At 41.0% G+C, this 18214-nt stretch overlaps 1 long non-coding RNA gene across 3 annotated transcripts in view; it reads right to left on the bottom strand.

Annotated features, from left to right (window-relative positions):
* The window catches only part of LOC118351389 (uncharacterized), a 60610-nt gene extending 42425 nt beyond the window's left edge, over positions 1 to 18185 (bottom strand). For 2 of the 3 annotated variants that reach the window (XR_007403399.1, XR_007403398.1), the window contains exon 1: positions 17860 to 18185. This is a non-coding gene — a long non-coding RNA (uncharacterized LOC118351389). The remainder of the gene's footprint in view (positions 1 to 17859) is intronic. The other variant, XR_004806786.2, reaches the window with a different exon arrangement.
* Positions 18186 to 18214: the final 29 nt, after the last annotated feature.

Raw genomic sequence — 18214 nt, 5'->3', positions numbered from 1 at the left:
TAAATATTTGAAATAGCATAGATTTAAAAATAAAGTTAAAATTCCCACAACTATTACCAATATAAAATATCAATTTTATTCTTTTCTGCTGATCCCCCCTCCACATTAGGAGGCTGATCTTCACCACTTATTTATTGGCATGGAAGAGAAATGAGACATCACTCCAGAGGTTGACCTGACCAGGGCAGGAAATGGTTTTTCTGGAAACTGCACAATATTTGTAAGTGTCTTGATAATTGTACCTACAGCATCTTGGTTTGCTTGTCTCAGCTCCTATTTTGCTATGAACTGCCAACCAATTCAAGCACAAGGGCTTTGTCCCTAGTGTCAGTGCCACCAGCAGTGTGGCTGCTACAGACACAAGAAATTGAGAGATATGGTTGATGTTGATTCATTTAATTTTCAAGACCCAGTTTGTGAGAGGGTTTAGGAGTTAGATTTCTCTTCTGTGCCTAGAAAAGTACATATTTCTGCACTCTGAGATGCTTCATGGTATTGGCCATTTATGTGTATGTGCCTGTATATTTTTCAATATCCAGAGAGACTGCTGAAAACACACACACACACACACACACACACACACACACTTAGCAGCAAGGCAAAATGACCAACTGAATTGTAATAAAACTTAGTTCAATCTTCAAACTTGAGAGATGGTATCATCATCAATAAAAAAAAAATACTTTGGAATTATACTTGGGAGCTTTGGAGTAAAGCTCACCTAGGCCAGAGGTTTCCACATGGCAGCTTCGGAAATAATCAGGAAAAATCTCTTAAGAGATTCTGGCTGCTGAACGCCAAGTGTCACCAAGGACAGTGGTGTAAACGGTTAGCTGTCCTCTTCGCTTCACTCTCACCTGCTGCCACACACATGCACACACACACACACACACACACACACCACTACACACATATTCTTTACAATGCTTACCTTCTACTTTGAGGTCCGGGGTCCTACACTTGTCTTTCTTCTGCTCTTTCCTCAGACCAGAGCATCAAGATTTGAGCACATGTATACAGAAACACATAGGCAATCTCCTAAATATTCTTTTAGCGAACAGTCCAGCAAATTCCAGTACTCTAAGGATTAACTAGTCACTTTATTTCTTTTGGAAGGCTCTATATAACTGAAGCCCAATATTATGTTTATCTTCCACTGTTTATCTTCCACAGAACATGCTCAAATGCGCTCATCATGACAAAGTACCTGCAGAGAAAATACATTTTTAAATTGTGGAGCTTGAAGGCTTTTTTGGAGGAGCAGGGGTTATTATCTAATTTTTAAATTTTTTTGATTCTTTGTAGGGACAGACAAAACATAAGATTCTTAGAGATTTTAAACAACTTTAAGCATGTTTTCTAAGCCCCTCTCTAGTGTATAAAGTTAAGCAGATCTACCTTTACACTCAATGGATATTTGAAACCTATAAATATAAACAAATTTCATTTAAGTGAATTGTTTTGACCTATTCCTCTTGCAACAACTCTTTTTGGAGGACTGCTAACAAGTAGGTAAAAGAAAGATGTGCACTTCAGAACCCTTTATTTCCCCAATCATGCAAGAGTGTGGGTTCTCATGAATAATGCAAAGATTCAGTGGCAAGAAGCCAAAAAGAGAATAACAAAAAGCAAAGATTTGGGTAAGGATTTGAAAACATCTTTAATTTGGTGTTGGAAATGGATAAAAGGAAATTAAGCCTTGGACTTAAGCCATGGCCTCTTCATAAAAGACCAAAGACTATTCAGCCTTTTAGTATATTGTGGATTTTAGCAAAATTGTCTCCCACACTTGCAGCCCTTACTGGACCCCGTAAACAATAACCAGAGTGAAAGGATTCTGTGTTCCCTCGCTGAGGCATCCATGCAGTAACCACAGAATGCAAATCTGAGGGTGCAGGCAAGGCATGGCATTTTGTGTAGACTAACTCAACCTTCTCAAAGATGTAACATGCTGAATAGTATAGTTTTTGTTGTTGCTGTAACAGAATTAAAATTATCTTTTGAAATAGGACAAAAAAGCCTAGGATTAGAACTATCCAAATACTAAATGTAATGTGAATACAAAACTGAAACTGACATGCGTCAAGGTCCAAATGTAGTGATATCTTCTTTGTATTTGGTCCTATGAAACCAAAGTAAAAAGGGAAAATATGAATTTGTATAGATTGTTCCTCTAGGACTTTTTTTTTAAGTGTGTCTTTTGGTTCTTGGTATTAATTAGATTGCATCGGCTGATAATCTTAAATAGTTTTTGGAAAACTGCACTAATATGCAAAGAATATCTGCGACCATTCAATGCTTAGGAAATACAATTTCAAAACTAAAGCTGTCTGTGATAAAAATACAAATAATGCATGAAAAAGAAGTAAAGAAGAGTTTGAGGCAAAACCTAAGAGGCTTATATATATTTACCCTGTTCCTTTGGAGTTCTCCACGAATCGTATGGGATTTGGCCTAAAATCCTGGGTGCTTCTAGTTGAGGCACTGTAGACTGTGCCCTTAATCAAAAGCTGGGGTTTGTTTTCTTTCCCTGCAGTTAGTGCTTGAAAGCTGCTAAAAGGTACCACCTGTCCCTGGACACCTAGAGGCAGTTTCAGAAACCTTGAGTTAAGGCTCAAATATTCAAATGAACATGAGGTTTTTATATCTGGGATCATTACTGCAGTTCATTTAGTTTAAAAATATACAAGAAAGTATTCAGTCAGTAGAGTCAAAATATTTAAGTAAATAAAAGGCAAATGTGTGTGGTAGGTAAGGGGATTGATTCTGCAGCCCATCTGCTTGGGTTCCCACCTCAATTCTGCTCCTTGCCTGCTTATGCCTCAATTTCTCATTTTTTACAAAGAGATCATACGAATATCTACCTTACAGAGGCCTAAAAGGGTTTTTTAATGCATTACCAAGTTATGAGATCTAAATTATGTGAGGCTTCTTAAATAAATACTTGTGAAAGCCCAGACTAGTACCTGGCATGGGATTAGTTGCCTTTCTATTTGTTACCACTATTTGTATCAGTCTCATTAATAAACTTTATATTAAGGCAAAGTAAAAAACTGATTAACTGAACTGGAAATATCACACTTTCTTTTATTTTTTTTTAAAGATTTCATTTATTTATTCATGAGAGATAGAGAGAGAGAGGCAGAGACACAGGCAGAGAGAGAAGCAGGCTCTATGCAGGGAGCCCGATGTGGGGCTTGATCCAGGACTCCATGATCACACCCTGGGCCAAAGGTAGGTGCCCAACTGCTGAGCCACCCAGGCATCCCAAAATATCACACTTTCTTGAGAGGACCCAGAAGGTATATTTTTTTCCTGCAGTGATTTTCTTCTGTGGTACCATCATGTCTATCATTGGTAATCACGTGCGGTAACATATTAGGTACCATCGTGCCCAAATTTTGGTTAACATCACTAGTTTCGATGACAGGAACCAAGGTTCCTTTGCTTGCATGCTGGCATCTTTAAAACACATTATTAATGCCATTATGAAAACGGCACACATGTAAGATAACTTCCTAAGGTGAACTAAAACTAACTTAAATCTCTTTAATAATGTTCACTGTGGGGCAGCCCGGGTGGTTTAGCTCCGCCTTCAGCCCAGGGTGTGATCCTAGAGACCTGTGATAGAGTCCCATGTCAGGCTCCCTGTGTGGAGCCTGCTTCTCCCTCTGCCTGTGTCTCTGCCTCTCTCTCTCTCTCTGTGTCTCTCAAGAATAAATAAAATCTTTAAAAAAAAAAGTGCTCATTGTGAAATATATATTTAAGTCATATCATTACAAGTAGTCATATTTGCCTAATCCTTTATTGTTTATGAAGTAATTTTATACTCAGTAAATATTCCAATTACTAATATTCATATAATATAAATATGGTGTTATAAACCAGAAGGAGAAACCTGCTATGGATTTGCTTTAATGAGTACAGAAGCTGTTTCTGTTCTCCACCAGAAGAACAAGAAGAGTTATTTTCTTCACAGGGCCTCCGAGGCTATCTTTTATGGCCTACAGAACTGAAGTGGAAGGCTAGAATATTATTATACTAGAAAGGATATTATTATTATTATTATTATTATTATTATGTGTTTTTTCTAGTTTTTATTTTATAGCTAAGGTAAAAAGTGAAATCCAGGAAAGGCCTAAATTAGAATTACTCTTAGGGGATTAAGCATGTCTCTTAAAAGCTGGAAAAATATGTCCTTTATGTACAGACCATGAGCACCTTTAAAAGGCCAGACTGAAAAGGAACTGTGCAAAAGATAATGCAGTGAAAAGATGGGTAAAGCAAAATCAACAACTATTTAAAACATCCGATTTCCAACTGGCAAGTTCATATGAAATATCTAACGTGCTCTAAACAGAAATAGTGAGTTAAGAAATGCAGCTGCATGGAGGGTGAACTGCTCGTGGGTTTTTACATAGCAGGTGAGGCAGATGGTTGAGTATGGGAAAGCCATATGTAAGTGAATGACCACAGTCCAGTGGAAGGCCATACCAGGCAGTACCTGTGAAGCAGTGACTTGTTCTTTCCTTTTTATGCCCCTTCTAATACTTAACATTATTTTCAACATCTTTCTTGAAAATGTATTTGCTCATACGCATTACTTAGTGGTCACAGACCTCCATTCAAGAATGTTCCTCTCACTGGCAAATGCTCTGCAAGGCAGTGTCTTTTATAGTTTTTAGTATTAAAATGTCATGATCTATTTATTTGGCAGTTTGCCATTTATAATTCCTACTACTCCTAAGCACTTATTCATAAGTCAAAGAATCGGGACACTTTTGAGGTCTGGACTTTTATTTCTTTAAATGTATCCCCAAATATCCATCATAAATATAAACACGAAATTTTAGATACAATACTTTTATTTTCTCATGCCAAGTTAAATATGTTTAAAAAAAAACCAAGTATAGTTTTATAATAAATATTAATGAGACAATATAATCTTACCCTGGTGCGAGTACGAATATGCATCTTCAGTCCATCATTTTTACTGAATCCTTTTTCACAGTAAGGGCATTGATAGGACGCTCACCTGGAAGTCTCCAGGTCAGAAAAAAGTAAAATAGCAAAGCAAGCCCTGCTATCACTCCCTCAACTCATATCCTAATCACCATGTATGCTCTTTGCACTGCCAGAAAGAGGCTCCCTGCACAGCTGGGCTGACATACCATGAGCATTTCAAGGCAATGGACTGTGCCTTTCCCTCCTGTAGAGAGGGATTGAGCCCAGACGGCTTTGAGGATTGAAACATTTGCCAGCAGCAAGCTTATGGCATATTCCTTTTAGTGTTTGAACCCAAATTAAATCTTCAGATTTTTTGGTTAAGATTTTATTTATTCATGAGACACAGAGAGAGAGAGAGAGGCAGAGACACAGGCAGAGGGAGAAGCAGGCTCCATGCAGGCAGCCCCACAGGGGACTCGATTCCAGGACTCCAGGATCACACCCCGGGCTGCAGGTGGAACTAAACTGCTGAGCCACCCAGGCTGCCCAAATTTTCAGATTTTAAGAATCTCTGAAAAAGAGTTTATATTAATAAATTCATTCTGTCACTGTGTTGCTCATGATAGGGGTCTTTAATTGGTTTATTGATTCTTTGTTTTATAAAGAAAGATTTCATAATCTTAGTTGGGGTTATGAGTTTCAAAAGAATTTCACAAATTGGTAAATGTTAAGCAGAGTCACTGATAGTTTAATAACTGATCCATACTTGCTGATATAACTGTGTACCTTGCATCTAGAGATCATTTTTTAAGAAAAGAGCCAAGCCAATTTTGTTTACCCAACACAGTAAAAAAAAAAAAATTCTACTGTGAAATGACAAAAATGTGATAAAATTTAGTCTCTAGAAGGAATCTGAAGCTGCCCTCTAGTCAAAGCCTAATTATTTAGAAAAGCAAAAACACCATTCTTTATTCTCTCATTTAACAATGCACTTACAAGGCAGGATGTTAGACCCTGCAATCAAAGATGGATACACGAGAATGTTTGCCTTCAGCAAATGTAAAACTTCATATCTGGCTTTCCTCTCCCTCAGACAGGGCTTTTCCCAAGTAGCGCATGTTAGTCCTTTACTCCCTCATATCCCATTTGATTCTCTTTCTCCTTCAACCCAGGTATCACTCGAGTTATTCCAGAGAACTCCCCTATCAGGTCAATAATGAACTCGTTGCTCTAACGGTCCCTTTTAATCAGTCTTCCTTGGCCTGTCCCTAATCCTTGACACTCCTTCATGAGATGACAGGGACATTCTTCAGGGGCCTTGCTCTGTCTATGAACTGTATGTTTTCAGCAGTAACATCATAGGGGAGCAAATGCATAGGAGCGCCCAGCAGAGCCACATTTCCCCAGCCTTTCCCAGGAAGGAGCAACCAGGACTCTTTCCTTGAATCAGGCACTGTGAAATGATGATAACCGCACAAAATGGAAATAAATAGGTGGAGGGCAAGATGGCAGAAGAGTAGGGTCCCCAAGTCACCCGTCCCCACCAAATTACCTAGATAACTTTCAAATCATCCTGAAAACCTACGAATTCGGCTTGAGATTTAAAGAGAGAACAGCTGGAATGCTACAGTGAGAAGAGTTCACGCTTCTATTAAGGTAGGAAGACGGGGGCGGGGGTGGGCGGGGGGAAAGAAAAAAAGAAACAAAAGGCATCCAAGGCGGAAGGGCCCCGCAAGGAGCCGGGCTAAGGCTGCGGCGAGTGCCCCCAGGACAGGAAAGCCCCGTCCGGGAGAAGCAGGAGCTTCACCAATCTTCCCGGAGGGAAAGGCGATGGCAGACAGTTGGAACAGGATCCCAGGAGGGCGGGGATGCCCACAGAGCACCTGCGCCCAGGGAGACCTCACCACACCCCAGGGCGGAGCTCCCCCAAAGGGCTGCAGCACGTTCCCGGCTGGACCCGTGAGCAGCTCGGAGGCGGCTCGGTAGGAGGTTCTGCGCGTAGGGAGCTGCACGGCCCCGGGAGCAGCCTGGAAGCAGCTCCGGCAGAGGCTCTGCGCAGAGGGGGCTGTGCTGCCGGGAGCACAATTCCAACAGCACAGGCCCCAGAGCACAGGGCGCCGGGAACACGGCCCAAGATCCGGCGCTCCCCCCGGGACAGGCAGAGGCCGGGAGGGCCCAGGATAGCAAGGGCACTCCTGCTGCCAGGCGGCCCCGAGGTGAGCAGATCAGCGGCCCGCCCCCGGAGCATCCAGGCCCCTGCGACTGGCAGCTGCGGTTGTTACTGCAGGAGCTGACTCTAGGGCTGGAGAGCTGGCCCCCACCACTGTTGTTGTTCCTCCTGGTGTCACCGTGTGCCCGGGATGGAGTGGGGCCAGCAGGGAACAGGGGCCTCACAGGATAAACAACCCCCACTGAGCCTCACAGTGGCCTCACAGTGTAAACACGTTAAACAACTTTCAGTGAGCCCTGCACCAGGCAGGGGGCTGAGCAGCTCCCCAAGTGCTCACACCTCAGAATCAGCACAGCAGGACCCTCCCCCAGAAGACCAGCTAGATGGACAGGAGAAAAACAAATTATTGACCCAAGATGCACTGGAAACTTCCAGGGGAAGTCGAGGGATTTATAGTACACAGAATCAGAGGATACTCCCCCTTGTTTTTTGTTTTCTGTTTTCTTCCCCCCTCTTTCTTCTCTTCTCTTCTTTTTTCCTTCTTTTTTCTTTTCGTTTTCTTCTTTCTCTTCTCTCTTTTTCTCCTTTTCCCAATACAACTTGTTTTTGGCCACTCTGCACTGAGAAAAATGACTAAAAGGAAAACCTCACCTCAAAAGAAAGAATCAGAAACAGTCCTCTCTCCCATACAATTACAAAATCTGGATTACAATTCAATGTCAGAAAGCCAATTCAGAAGCACAATTGTAAAATTACTGGTGGCTCTAAAAAAAAGCATAAAGGACTCAAGAGACTTCATGACGGCAGAATTTAGAGCTAATCAGGCAGAAATTAAAACTCAATTAAATGAGATGCAATCCAAACTAGAGGTCCTAACGACAAAGGTTAATGAGGTAGAAGAACGAGTGAGTGACCTAGAAGACAAGTTGATGGCAAAAAGGGAAACTGAGGGAAAAAGAGACAAACAATTAAAAGATCCTGAGAATAGATTAAGGGAAATAAGTGACAGCCTGAGGAAGAAAAATCTACATTTAATGGGGGTTCCCCAGAGCGTTGAAAGGGACAGAGGTCCAGAATATGTATTTGAACAAATCATAGCTGAAAACATTCCTAATCTGGGAAGGGAAACAGGCATTCAGATCCAGAGAGATACCCCCCACCTAAAATCAATAAAAACAGTTCAACACCTAGACATTTAATAGTGAAGCTTGCAAATTCCAAAGATAAAGAGAAGATCTTGAAAGCAGCAAGAGACAAGAAATCCCTGACTTTTATGAGGAGGAGTATTAAGGTAACAACAGACGTCTCCACAGAGACCTGGCAGGCCAGAAAGGGCTGGCAGGATATAGCCAGGGTCCTAAATGAGAAGAACATGCTGCCAAGAATACTTTATCCAGCAAGGCTCTCATTCAGAATAGAAGGAGAGATAAAGAGCTTCCAAGGTAGGCAGAAACTGAAAGAATGTGTGACCACCAAACCAGCTCTGCAAGAAATATTAAAGGGGACCCTGTAAAAGAGGAAGTCCAAGGAAACAATAGACAAAAACAGGGACTGAATAGGTATCATGATGACACTAAACTCATATCTTTCAATAGTAACTCTGAACGTGAATGGGCTTAATGACCCCATCAAAAGGCGCAGGGTTTCAGACTGGGTAAAAAAGCAGGATCCATCTATTTGCTGTCTACAAGAGACTCATTTTAGACCTAAGGACAATTACAGCCTGAAAATAAAAGGTTGGAGAGCCATTTACCATTCAAATGGTCCTCTAAAGAAAGCAGGTGTAGCCATCCTCATATCAGATAAACTTTATCCCAAAGATTGTAGTGAGAGAGGAAGAGGGACACTGTATCATACTTAAAGGATCTATCCAACAAGAAGACCTAACAATCATCAATATTTATGCTCTGAATGCGGGAGCTGCCAAGTATATCAATCAATTAATAACCAAAGTTAAGACATACTTAGATAATAATACACCAATACTGGGAAACTTTAACACGGTGCTTTCTACAAATGACAGATCTCCTAAGCACATCATCTCCAAAGAACGAGAGCTTTAAATGATACACTGGACCAGATGGATTTCACAGATATTTACAGAACTTTACATCCAAACGCAACTGAATACACATTCTTCTCATGTGCACATAAACTTTCTCCAGAATAGACCACATACTGGGTCACAAATCAAGTCTCAACCAATACCAAAAGATTGGGATTGTCCCCTGCATATTTTCTGACCATAATGCTTTGAAACTAGAACTGAATGACAAGAAGGAATTTGGAAGAAACTCAAACATGTGGAGTTTAAAGACCATCCTGCTAAAAGATGAAAGGGTCAACCAGGAAATTAGAGAGAGTTAAAAAGATTCATGGAAACTAATGAGAATGAAGATACAGCCGTTCAAAATATTTGGGAAACCGCAAAGGCAGTCCTGAGAGGCAAATACATCACAATACAAGCATCCCTCAAAAAATTGGAAAAAACTCAAATACACAAGCTAACCTCGCACCTACAGGAACTGGAGAAAGAACAGCAAATAAAACCTAAATCCAGTAGAAGAGAGTTAATAGATTTCGAGCAGAACTCAATGAAATAGAGACCAGAAGAACTGTAGAACAGATCAACAAAACCAGGAGTTGGTTCTTTGAAAGATTTAATAAGATAGATAAACCATTAGCCAGCCTTATTAAAAACAAAAGAGAAAAGACTCTAATTAATAAAATTCATGAATGAAAAAGGAGAGATCACCATCAAAACCAAGGAAATACAAATGATTTTAAAAACATATTATGAGCAGTTATACGCCAATAAATTAGACAATCTAGAAGAAATGGATGCATTTCTGGAAAGCTACAAACTACCAAAACTGGAACAGGAAGAAATAGAAAACTTGAACAGGCCGATAACCAGGAAGCAAATGGAAGCAGTCATCAAAAACCTCCCAAGACACAAAAGTCCAGGGCCAAATGGCTGCCCAGGAGAATTTTATCAAACATTAATGAAGAAACAATTCCTATTCTACTAAAGCTGTTTGGAAAGATAGAAAGAGATGGAATACTTCCAAACTCGTTGTATGAGTCCAACATCACCTTAATTCCAAAACCAACAAAGACCCCAACAAAAAGGGGAATTATGGATCAATATCCCTGATGAACACAGATGCAAAAATTCTCAACAAGGGGACACCTAGGTGACTCAGCAGTTTGGCGCCACCTTCAGCCTGGGGAGTTATCCTGGGGTCCTGGGATCTGGTCCCATGTCAGGCTCCCTGCATGGAGTCTGCTTCTCCCTCTGCCTGTGTTTCTGCCTCTCCCTCCCTCCCTCTCTCTCTCGCTGTGTGTCTCTCATGAATAAATAAATAAAATCTTTAAAAAAATTCTCAACAAAATTCTAGCCAATAGGATCCAACAGTACATTAAGAAGATTATTCACCATGACCAAGTGGGATTTATCCCCTGGATACAAGGCTGGTTCAACTCTCATAAAGCAATCAACGCGATAGATCATATCAACAAGCGAAAAAACAAGAACCATATGATCCTCTCAATAGATGCAGAGAAAGCATTTGACAAAATACAGCATCCATTCCTGATCAAAACTCTTCAGAGTGTAGGGATAGAGGGAACATTCCTCAGTATCTTAAAAGCCAGCTATGAAAAGTCCACAGCAAATATCATTATCAATGGGGAAGCACTGGGAGCCTTTTCCCTAAGATCAGGAACAAGACAGGGATGTCCACTCTCACCATTGCTAATCAACATAGTACTACAAGTCCTAGCCTCAGCAATCAGACAACAAAAAGACATTAAAGGCATTCAAATTGGCAAAGAAGAAGTCAAACTCTCCCTCTTCGCCGATGACATGATACTCTACATAGAAAACCCAAAAGTCTCCACCCCAAGATTGCTAGAACTCATACAGCTATTTGGCACGGTGGCAGGATACAAAATCAATGCCCAGATGTCAGTGGCATTTCTATACACTAACAATGAGTCTGAAGAAAGAGAAATTAAGGAGTCAATCCCATTTACAATTGCACCCAAAAGCATAAGATGCCTAGGAATAAACCTAACCAAAGAGGTAAAGGATCTATACCCTAAAAACTACAGACCACTTCTGAAAGAAATTGAGGAAGACACAAAGAGATGGAAAAATATGCCATGCTCATGGATTGGCAGAATTAATATTGTGAAAATGTCAATGTTACCCAGGGCAATTTACACATTTAATGCAATCCCTATAAAATACCATGGGTTTGGGGATCCCTGGGTGGCTCAGTGGTTTAGTGCCTGCCTTTGGCCCAGGGTGCAATCCTGGAGTCCTGGGATCGAGTCCCGGGTAGGGCTCCCGGCATGGAGACTGCTTTTCCCTCTGCCTGTGTCTCTGCCTCTCTCTCTCTATGTCTATCATGAATAAATAAATAATATTTTTTAAAATTCCATGGGCTTTCTTCACAGAGTTGGAATAACCTTAAGACTTGTCTGTAATCAGAAAAGACCCCGAATAGCCAGGGTAATATTAAAAAAGACAACCAGAGCTGGGATATCACAATGCCAGATTTCAAGTTGTATTACAAAGCTGTGATCATCAAAACAGTGTGGAACTGGCACAAAAACAGACACTTAGATCAATGGAACAGAATAGAGAACCCAGAAATGGGCCCTCAGCTCTGTGGTCAACTAATATTGGACAAAGCAGGAAAGACTATCCACTGGAAAAAGGACAGTCTCTTCAATAAATGGTGCTGGGAAAATTGGACAGCCACGTGCAGAAGAATGAAACTAGACCATTCTCTTACACCATAACAAAAGAGAAACTTAAAATGGATGAAAGATCTAAATGTGAGAGAAGAATCCATCAAAATCCTAGAGGAGAACACAGGCAACATCCTTTCGAACTTGGCCACAGCAACATCTTGCAAGATACATCCATGAAGGCAAGGGAAACAAAATCAAAAATGAATTATTGGGACTTCATCAAGATAAAAAGCTTCTGCACAGTGAAATGACCTATCAGATAAAGGGCTAGTATCCTCGATCTTTAAAGAATTTATTGAACTCAACAGCAAAGAAACAATCCAATCATGAAATCAGCAAAAGACATGAACAGAAATCTCACAGAGGAAGACATAGACATGGCCAACAAGCACATGAGAAAATGCTCTGCATCACTTGCCATCAGGGAAATACAAATCAAAACTACAATGAGATACCACCTCACACCAGTGAGAATGGGGAAAATTAACAAGGCAGGAAACCACAAATGTTGGAGAGGATGCGGAGAAAAGGGAACCCTCTTGCACTGTTGGTGGGAATGTGAACTGGTGCAGCCACTCTGGAAAACTGTGTGGAGGTTCCTCAAAGTGTTAAAAATAGAACTGCCCGGGGATCCCTGGGTGGCGCAGCGGTTTGGCACCTGCCTTTGGCCCAGGGCGCGATCCTGGAGACCCGGGTTCGAATCCCACGTCGGGCTCCCGGTGCATGGAGCCTGCTTCTCCCTCTTCCTGTGTCTCTGCCTCTCTCTCTCTCTCTCTCTCTCTCTCTCTGTGACTATCATAAATAAATAAATAAATAAATAAATAAATAAATAAATAAATAAATAGAACAGCCCAATGACCCAGCAATTGCACTGCTGGGGATTTAACCCAAAGATACAGATGCAGTGAAATGGCAGGACACCTGTACCCCAATGTTTATAGCAGCAATGTCCACAATAGCCAAACTGTGGAAAGAGCCTCAGTGTCCATCAAGGGATGAATGGATCAAGAAGATGTGGTCTATGTATACAATGGAATATTACTCAGCCATTAGAAACGACAAATACCCACCATTTGCTTCAACGTGGATGGAACTGGAGGGTATTATGCTAAGTGAAGTAAGTCAATCGGATAAGGACAAAGATTATATATGGTCTCATTCATTTGAGGAATATAAAAACAATGAAGGGGAATAAAGAGGAAAGAACAGAAAATGAGTGGGAAATATCAGTGAGGGTGACAAAACATGAGAGACACTGAACTCTGGGAAATGAACAGGGGTGGTAGAAAGGGAGGTGGGTGGGGGATTGGGGTGACTGTGTGTCAGGCACTGAGGGGGGCACTTGTCAGATTGAGCACTGGGTGTTATAATCAAACTCCAATAAAAAAGAAGAAAAAAGATCAGAATGAAATAAAACAAAAGGACCACTAAAGTGAACAACAAATTTTTAAACAAAGAATTAAAAAATAAAAGGCCAGGAATCCTAAGGAAGAAGAGACAAAAAAAAAAAAAAAAAGAAAAAGAAAGAAAAAAATTGAGAAGAGAAAAATAAAGGGTTGGGGACTGGGAGATGCTGGTGGTGATGAAGTTGTAGTGGAGGGAGAATGTAGTCTATCTGAGGGGTTCTAGAGGGTGATCCTCTTGTTTCTGAGTATGTTAAGTTCTGTATGTTAGAAGGTGCTCAGTCCCAAATTTATATAAACCACAAATATGTGTAGAGGGCCCCAACACTGACCACAAAAACATAAACGAGATAAAAGAGGGGAGCAGAATGGGAATGAGGAATCTCGCAGAATGAACCAGCAAGGTATACCACTTGGTTCTGGGTACATACTGGTCATATTTTAGAAGGTATTAACTTCTGCCATTGTAGAACAAAATGAGGCAGGGAAAACAAAAAACACAAAACAAAAAAAATATATCTTGTATATCTCCCAAAATTAAGTTAAATATGTTGAAGGGAATCTAGAAGTGAAAAATATATCTAGGATCTGTAATTGTAGAAATATGAAAGTCAAAAAGGAAGAATCTTAAAAATTAAGAGCTGGTAAAATATTGTAGTGGATGGGAAAGGAGAAAAAAATTGGATATAAAAACGAGTTGTACTGGAAAAAGAAAAAAGGAGGGGTACCCTCTGGTTCTATATACTGTAAATCCATCCACTTCCCCTAGAGCTTTCCAGCACTGCTGGGTCAAGAACTTGCTCTTCCCCTGTCCTTCCATCTGGTCTTCTGGGGGAGGGGCCTGCTGTGCTGATTCTCTGGTGTGTGTACCTGGGCTCCTGAAGGCAGCAGGGCGCAGCCCCCTCCGCCCTGAGCCGCTGCCTGACCTGACCAACCGGCTTCTCCTGGAGTCCCCGCCGGGCAGCGCTCCAGCCCTTTACTTAGATGGGCCTATGGTTTGCGGTGCACTGCCCTGGGGTGCACTTCCTCTATTAGTGACTCCAGGAGACTGAAGACTTCACTGCCCAGGAGACTGAAGACTTCACTGCCCCTCCTGAGATTCTGCCTGAGTTCTCTGCTCTCTCTGTCAAACAGATAAGTAAACGATAAAAATAAATAAATAAAAGTGGATATCCCTTTTACTGAATTCTACCAACTCACAGGTACTTAGCAGCCTGCACTGATCACTTTCTCCACTCATGGTCTCTACCTAGTTTAAATCTCACACAAAATTTGACTTTGTTTTCATACATCCTGTCACTCACCTAAGTATTTAGCAACATTTATAATCCAGCACAGACTTTTTGGCCAAATATCACTTCATATAGTCATAGGATGCCGGCTGCAATGTCTAGTTCTGTTGGGTCTCAGCCTATTAATAGTGATGCTATCCACCTGAATGCCTGAGGCCCTCGCCTGAGCCCTACCACTCACAGCAGCCCCCAAAGACATTTCCCCTTCTAGAACAAGTGCTATGGCTGGACTGATCCTTGTGGTTCTTACTGTAATTGTAGGTTGCACCTCAGCAACAGCCACCAGGAAACTGAAGGACAAGACTTACTATTCACAAGCCCTGGAGGATATGCAGCATGCCCCAAGGGCTACGTAGCAAGGGAGAGAGAGAGAAAGCACAAACCTGGGGTTCTGACTTTATTAGGGTTGAACGTGAAGTACCTACAGTTTCTTGGATTCATTCTTTGTGGGTGAATTTAAACATAAGAGCAGGAATTAGGGCACAGGAAGAGAAAAGCAGGGTCATTCAAGAAGTTATCTATGTTATGTAATCTATGTTAACCAGAGCTTTCTTTTTTTTTTTTTAATATTTCACTCATTCATTTATTTATTTAGTTTTAAGATGTTATTTACTTATTCATGAGAGACACAGAGAGAGAGGCAGAGACACAGGCAGAGGGAGAAGCAGGCTCCATGCAGGGAGCCCAATGTGGGACTCGATCCAGGGAGTCCAGGATCACGCCCTGAGCCGAAGGCAGATGCTCAACGCCTGAGCCACCCAGGCGCCCCTAACCAGAGCTTTCTAAAGGGAATCTTCAAAGGTGGAGTGGCCTATTTTTTTCCCCAGTTGTTTTGCGAGCAGCTGTGTCATATGCTGGCAATTCATTTATTTGAAAGGAATGTCTTTGAAATGGATGCACTGGCAATCAAAAGCTTAATGTCAGGGACTTAAGTCTCTAATTTTACAGAGGAGAAATCAAAGTCAAAGAGTAGAACAGAACAATGGAGTACACGCATCCAGAACTGGAGCTGAGAATGATCCCTAGGCCTTGTGATTTCACCAACTGTATTCCTTACACAATTCTTTGACAGTCAAATGGCACAGCTCTACCTGAAGGAAGCCTGAGAAAGCAAAGGGGCACAGATTCTGGAGCTAGAACTGCTAGACTTAGAACCACAACTGCACATTTATAAGCTGTGTGACTATGAACAAGACCCGTAGCCTCCCCAAACCTCAGTATTTTCACCAGCTAAAATAATAACAATGGTGCAGTTTAAGTAAGATAAGCCAATGTGTTAAAGCAACTATACAAGGAGACTATTAGACCAGAATAGCTCTAATGCCTTGATAGCCTACATAAGCAAACTGAAACCAAAGACAGAATCAATGCACACCAACCGGAGAAAAATGAACTTAGGAACAACTAACCACAAACAGCCAACTAAGTTCTCTCAAATAAGGCAGCTGTCTAAACTACAGCCAATCAAATAATTTCCTCGCTCTGCTCCCACGTCATCTAGATAAAAACCTTTCCCCTAGCTCCTGCCGATGAGGTGTTCCTAACCATTTTCAGTTTGGTGTTGCCCAATTCAAATCAATGTTCACTCAAACTCTTCAAATTTTTTATCTAAATTTATCTTTAAACATATATAAAGGACACAGTAAATGCAAAAAAAAGCAAAATAATTTTTAAACTATTAATTAGCATTTCATTAAAGAACTGTATTTATGTAATAATGCTAACTATATGGAAATGAAAATCTACTACATATGTAGGTATGTGTGCAAGTATGCATATCCATATACACATGTGTTATATTTTATGTAAATATACATACATGCACATATTGCACATCTACAATAAACTCAATTGCTTAGTTTCCCCAGTGTTATATACATTTATTTCCATTTCTCTTACTAGAATAACCTGATGTTTACACAGAGGAAGTATCTGTTTTCTCTTGTGTACAGGTAAAATGCAATTCCTCACAGCAATCTGGACAAAATATTTCATGGGGGCTTATAGCCAGTGGAGTCCTTATAATGATTCCCAAGGATGGTCTTAACATCATATCAAGCAGAGTGGTCTCATCACATTTCCTTGTAATGTTTTTGTTGTCCTTAGGACCAATTCAAGGGAAATGCAATATAATTTGCATGGAAAAATATCTTATAAACAAAAACTAAAAGTAAAAAAAAATGTAAGTCATATTGGATGTCATAATATGACTGCCTCTTCATTGTTGAAGGATGCAGAGTTTTGAGAACCAAGTGACACAAATTAGAATGCAATTGATTCTGAATTTCTAAACAGTTTACAGGGACAGAGAAAAGTAAAATTGGTTGACTGATCTGTGATATTATCAAAGGAATTAAGAAGTACCAAGGAACTTTGCTTATCCCAGAGTTTGATGAGAATCCTCATCTATTCTTGCCTACTAAATCCATAATCTTGACATTGAAAACACATTCAAGTAAGTTCCTCCTTCTACATCACACGGATTGCATAGTATTGTTAGATCACACTCTGCTCAGACAGGTAAATCACAAAAGAACAATCCTAATGTCAGAAACGAAACTAATTTATTACTCATGACAAAAACTCATATCCTCATTGATGGACTGGCCAGTACAAAATGTAAAGGCACGAGAACAGCCTGAACATATATTTTTTTCTTTTGAGGAGAGTCACAATGAAGTTAGTTAGTTATGAGGCTAACAAGGAAGTTAGTTATGAGGCTAATAAGAAAGCTATTGAGTTTATAACTGATTTTCAAGGTATAAATGATCATAAAAGAACTTGGTGGCTTTAAGACATACTTGTAATTTGGCTTTGGCAAAATAAGGGGGGTTGGGGTGTTAGTGGTACTTAGGCAGTTTCTTTCTTCTTTCTTTTTTTAGGCAATTTCTTTAAAAAAGAAAAATCTGTCTCTGTTCCTGAATGTTTTACTATCATTTACTAAATATTTACACCACAAGCTTGAATTTTAATTTTTTTTCCTGGAAAAAACAAGACTTCATGACTTTCGGTAGCTGTAGGAATGTCTGCTCTCCGGGTACTTTACTCCCCCAGTAAGTCACGACACGTGCATAACGGGCGTACCTGTACTTGGCCTTTAAGATCACACTTTTTGCTTGAGGTTCACCACGACCCCCCGACTTCCTCACCTACCACGTTAAGACCCTTCTGTGTCTTCCAGCCGCTACCTCCACTTCTTTACAAATCTTTTCAACACGTTTTAGCGACTCTCCACATCAAATAGAAAACTGATTACCAGGTGTAACCTGAAAGGTAAACTCACCTCAGCAGGTGGATGAAAAAGTCATTCTAGAGTCTGGCCAAATGGTCTCTTCATTAATTTCCATCTCTGGCTTCTCACGTTTTTTCACAGAGGTGGAGGATAGTTGCGGACTCCACTATCTGCCTTTGTCGATACATACACCTCCTACAATTTTCCTCTGAGGGCAAAGAAGGTGATCCCGGTCGCTCCGCGGCGAATGCACCGGAAAGACCGACGTCGGAAGCTAGAATTCGAAGCCGTTTCTTCAAACGCCGAGCGGCAGCGGGCGCCTGACCGCGCAGTCCGGCCCGCAGCGCCCTACGGAGCCTGCGCACGCGGGATGCCCCGCCGGGGTGGATGCGCAGGCGCACGAGGG

Source organism: Canis lupus, chromosome 18, assembly GCF_003254725.2.
Source record: "Canis lupus dingo isolate Sandy chromosome 18, ASM325472v2, whole genome shotgun sequence".
Classification (NCBI taxonomy): Eukaryota; Metazoa; Chordata; class Mammalia; order Carnivora; family Canidae; genus Canis; species Canis lupus.
The sequence above is the reverse complement of the archived record's forward strand: the minus strand, read 5'-3'. Positions and strand labels throughout refer to the sequence as shown.